Raw genomic sequence first — 5,965 nt, 5'->3', positions numbered from 1 at the left:
GGTGATCCCCAAGCCACCGCCCCACCACCGCCGGCGACCACCGCCCCACCCTGAACCCTAAGATAGATAGTAGGGTACCTCTCCGACGAGCCCCCCTCCCCACGGTGGCTGATTCTTCCTTAACTCCGGTGAGCCCCCCAACCCCTGAAAATCGACTGAACCAAAAGTTGATTCAGTTGACTGAAGTGTAGCTAAATTGGAGTAGCAACGCAAGCAAGAGCAAGAGCGAGAGCAGCAGCGTGAGCAAGAGCAAGGGCAAGAGCGGATCAGGCAGGGGACCGAGAGCAAGAGCAGAGTAGCAGTGCGAGCGAGAGCCAAAGCAGCAGCATGTCCTACTGATGTAGACGTCGCAGCCGAGGGAGCGATGCCGTGGAGGAAGTGGCCGGCGACGCCGTCGGGGATGGAGCCGCGCCATGTCGGCTCGGGACCGAGCGCCGGCAGCACCGTGAGATCGAATCAAGAAGAAAATGCGGCGATTAGTGTATAACCTCTTTGGTGGCACCGATTAGGCATCAGCTTCATCTGAGGAAATGGTGATGCTGCTGCTCTTCCGGTGGTGCAAGTGAAGACGACAATGTGGGAATGGAGGTGGCGCGAAAGATGAGGGAACGTCGGGGTAGCTCCTTGGAGGTGGAGGATGGGGTGGCTGAACCGGCGGGACGACGAGACCGACGATGGATCCTCATCCGGTGCGGTGGATGAGGGACGTCGAGGTGTTGTTGTGGACGACGTCGTCGGGGAAGAGGCTCCGACTGGGTGGCGGACAGAGGAGCGTGTGGGGCTTCGCAGGTTTTCGCAGCATCGGTGTATGAATGGGTGCGCGGATGGGATGGGAGGGGGGAACCATAGCTTAGGGACGCGCTTGTCCGAAATGTGGGGTAAGTTATGAAAATACCCCCACCGATTTGAGCTATGCGGCTCTTTCAGTTCAGGGGTATCACGGGCATTTCGCGTGTCGGGATATTGCAGGAGGTGGGAGTTTTCGCGCGCGTTGTAATTTTGGGATAGCAAGGTGCGAGTTGATATGGAGGGAGTTTTTGGAGCACAACGAGACAAAGATATATCTTAAATATTTCAGGGTAACAAGGCGCAGGTTGAAGAGGCGGGAGTTTCGCAGCACGATAGACTGAGATGCTAGCTTGAAATTTTGGCATACAAGGCGCGACTTGAAATTTTGGGAGAACAAGCTTAACATGTACAAAAAAACACAACTCACACCTCATCACTAGAGAGAGCCATGTCCCGTTTTACTATATTACTAGAAATGCATTCAAATACAACAACAACAAAATAAAAAAAATTCGTGACAACAAACATGACGTGTACAGTACCAAATCAATTTGCACTTCCCTCAACCATAAAAAAACAATTCATGTTGTCTAGCATATGGACTAAATTTGAGTACATTTTCCCTGCTTGAATGGGATTGTACTTGGGTTAGTTATACAACCATCTAAACATTATCTTCACAACACATGACATGAATATAGGAGTAGTAAATTCCTATATAAATACGAACTGCATGTACATACGAATTCAAATATATGTATCCATTTTATGTTGAATTCAAATCATAGTACATGTATGCTCTAGCTAGATGTTAGGAATCAAAACCATGTATGATACTACGTACAATGTGTTTAACACACACACAAACACCATTTAGACTAGTAAGGTACACGTGCATTGCACACATGAGATTTGGCAACCAAATTATGAATAAATACCACATTATAGCATGTAAGCTTTGAGTCATATATGCATGATTTAGATGTTCTTTTAATTCTTATAGTTCATCTCATTCAAAATAATCTACTTTTTATAAGAAAGCTAATCTATTTTAAGATTCATGGAATTGTGCGTTGTAAAGTGATAACCCACAAGTATAGGGGATCGCAACAGTTTTCGAGGGTAGAGTATTCAACCCAAATTTATTGATTCGACACAAGGTGAGCCAAAGAATATTCTCAAGTATTAGCAGTTGAGTCAATTCAACCACACCTGGAAACTTAGTATCTACAGCAAAGTGTTTAGTAGCAAAGTAATATGATAGTGGTGGTAACGGTAACAAAAGTAACGGAAGCAAAAGTAATATTTTTGGTATTTTGTAGTAGTTGTAACAGTAGCAACAGAAAGTAAAATAAGAGTAAACCAGTATATGGAAAGCTCATAGGCATCGGATCGGTGATGGATAATTATGCCGGATGCGGTTCATCATGTAACAGTCATAACATAGGGTGACACAGAACTAGCTCCAATTCATCAATGTAATGTAGGCATGTATTCCGAATATAGTCATACGTGCTTATGGAAAAGAACTTGCATGACATCTTTTGTCCTACCCTCCCGTGGCAGCGGGGTCCTAATGGAAACTAAGGGATATTAAGGCCTCCTTTTAATAGAGAACCAGAACAAAGCATTAGCACATAGTGAATACATGAACTCCTCAAACTATGGTCATCACCGGGAGTGGTCCCGATTATTGTCACTTTGGGGTTGCCGGATCATAACACATAGTAGGTGACTATAGTCTTGCAAGATAGGATCAAGAACTCACATATATTCATGAAAACATAATAGGTTCAGATCTGAAATCATGGCACTCGGGCCCTAGTGACAAGCATTAAGCATAGCAAAGTCATAGCAACATCAATCTCAGAACATAATGGATACTAGGGATCAAACCCTAACAAAACTAACTCGATTACATGATAGATCTCATCCAACCCATCACCGTCCAGCATGCCTACGATGGAATTACTCATGCACGGCGGTGAGCATCATGAAATTGGTGATGGAGGATGGTTGATGATGACGACGGCCATGAATCCCCCTCTCCGGAGCCCCGAACGGACTCCAGATCAGCCCTCCCAAGAGGTTTTAGGGCTTGGCGGCGGCTCCGTATCGTAAAGCGCGATGATTTCTTCTCCTCTATTGTTTTCTCCCTGAATGCAAATATATAGAGTTGGAGTTGGCGTCGGAAGGTCTCCAGGGGGCCCACGAGGTAGGGGCGCGCCCTAGGGGGGGGGCACCCTCGTGGTCAGGCTGTGGGCCCCCTGGTCTTTATCTTTGTCGAGGATTTTTTATAAGATATTCCGTGGAGTTTCAGGTCATTCTGAGAACTTTTGTTTTCTGCACATAAAACAACATCATGGCAATTCTGCTGAAAACAGCGTCAGTCCGGGCTAGTTCCATTCAAATCATGTAAGTTAGAGTCCAAAACAAGGGCAAAAGTGTTTGGAAAAGTAGATACGACGGAGACGTATCAACTCCCCCAAGCTTAAACCCTTGCTTGTCCTCAAGCAATTCAGTTGACAAACTGAAAGAGATAAAGAAAAACTTTTACAAACCCTGTTTGCTCTTGTTGTTGTAAATATGTCAAGCCAGCATTCAAGTTTTCAGCAAAGATCATGACTAACCACATTTGCAGTAATTCTCATGTCTCATGATCACTCATATCAATAGCATAATCAACTAGCGAGCCATAATAATAAATCTCGGATGACAACACTTTCTCAAAACAATCATAATATGATACAACAGGATGGTATCTCGCTAGCCCTTTCTGAGACCGCAAAACATAAATGCAGAGCACCTTTAAAGATCAAGGACTAACTAGACATTGTAATTCATGGTAAAAGAGATCTAGTCATAGTCATACCCAATATAGATTAACAGTAATGAATGCAAATGACAGTTCTGCTCTCCAGCTAGTGCTTTTATAATAAGAGGGTGATGACTCAACATAAAAGTAAATAGATAGGCCCTTCGCAGAGGGAAGCATGGATTTGTAGAGGTCCTAGAGCTCAGTTTTGAAATAGAGATAAATAATATTTTGAGCGATATACTTTGATTGTCAACATAGCAACTAAGAGATGGCGATATCTTCCATGCTACACACATTATAGGCGGTTCTCAAACAGAATGGTAAAGTTTATACTCCTCCTCCACCAACAAGCATCAATCCATGACTTGCTCGAAACAATGAGTGTCTCCAACTAGCAACAGGTCCTAGGGGGAGTTTTGTTTGCAATTAATTTCGATTTAGTTTGCATAAAGCATGGGACTGGGCATCCCGGTGACCAGCCATTTTCTCGTGAGTGAGGAGTGGAGTCCACTCCTCTTGAGAATAACCCGCCTAACATGGAAGATAAGGACAGCCTTGGTTGATACATGAGCTATTAGAGCATACAAAACAGAATGTTTATTTGAAGATTTAGAGTTTGGCACATACAAATTTACTTGGAACGTCAGGTAGATACCGTATATAGGAAGGTATAGTGGACTCATCTGGAATAACTTTGGGGTTTAAGGGATTGGATGCACAAGTAGTATTCCCGCTTAGTACAGGTGAAGGCTAGCAAAAGACTGGGAAGCGACCAACTAGAGAGCGACAACAGCCATGTACATGCATTAAAATTAATAAGCATTGGATGCAAGCACGAGTAGGATATAATCCACCATGAACATAAATATCATGAAGGCTATGTTGATTTGTTTCAACTACATGCGTGAACATGTGCCAAGTCAAGTCACTTAAATCATTCAAAGGAGGATACCACCCCATCATACCACATCATAACCATCTCAATAGCATGTTGGCACGCAAGGTAAACCATTATAACTCATAGCTAATCAAGCATGGCACAAGCAACTATGATCTCTAATTGTCATTGCAAACATGTTTATTCATAACAAGCTGAATCAAGAACGATGAACTCATCATATTTACAAAAACAAAAGTGGTTGAGTTCATACCAGCTTTTCTCATCTCAGTCAGTCCATCATATATCATCATAATTGCCTTTCACTCGCACGACCGAATGATGTGAATAATAATAAGAGTGCACGTGCATTGGACTAAGCTGGAATCTGCGAGCATTCAATAAACAGGAGAAGACAAGGGAATATGGGCTCTGGGTTAAATCAACAATAATGCATATAAGAGCCGCTTCAACAATTTAATCATGGTCTTCTCCTATCGACCCCCAAAGATAAGAAAAGAAATAAAAACTATTTACACAGGAAAGCTCCCAACAAGCAAAAGAAGAACGGGAAATATTTTTGGGTTTTTCTTTTTAATTATTACTAGTACAGCAAGAAAGTAAACTACTACTATTTTTTGTTTTTTCTTAAGGTTTAACAAGCACACAAGAAGAAAGTAGGAAAAAGAAAATAAACTAGCATGGCTATTACAGTGAAAGAGTATGAGCACTGACATCTAGCAATGAGTGTGTGTGAACATAAATGTAATGTCGGTGAGAAATACGTACTCCCCCAAGCTTACGCTTTTGGCCTAAGTTGGTTTATTGCCAGGGATAGCCTGGAGGATACCCGTAGGTGTAGCTGGGGTCGTACTGCGACGAAGAATAGTTGGGGTTGTACTGTGATGAAGAGGACTCTGACTGCCACTGGCTGACAACCATCTTTGGATCCCAAGAATAAACAGATTGTCGTGGAGGCTCATCTTGTGGTTCCGGTTCCGGGTCTGGTGCTGGATTCCGGTAGGCTTGAACGGCAGCCCACGTAATGAGATAAGGTCCTTCAAAAGGAAACAAAGAAGGAGCAGGCAAGGTAATAGTTTCAGGATGATGTTTATGAAAGAATAATTTATATTTGAGCTCTCCTGCCCTGCCTTTAACAATAAAGTCATGCACTAGCATACTCTTATAGTCTAGATAAGCACTAGGCAGCAATTTTTCTTATTTCTCATGAAGCCTAATAGCTATGTTAAAATGTGCGGGGAGGCGTGAAGCATAAATGCCTCCAAAGATGGGACCCTTAGTACGGTTCATACTTAACCGTCTAGCAATAATTCCGCCCATGCTAACAGTGTTATCGCGGTATAAACCATGGAACAAAATAATAATATCAGGAACACTAAGGTTTCCACAGTTTCCACGACCAATCAAGCAACGACTAGCAAATATGGCAAAGTAGCGTAAAACAGGAAAATGTATGCTAG

Source organism: Triticum dicoccoides, chromosome 1A (assembly GCF_002162155.2).
Source record: "Triticum dicoccoides isolate Atlit2015 ecotype Zavitan chromosome 1A, WEW_v2.0, whole genome shotgun sequence".
In the NCBI taxonomy this organism is placed as follows: Eukaryota; Viridiplantae; Streptophyta; class Magnoliopsida; order Poales; family Poaceae; genus Triticum; species Triticum dicoccoides.
The sequence above is the reverse complement of the archived record's forward strand: the minus strand, read 5'-3'. Positions refer to the sequence as shown.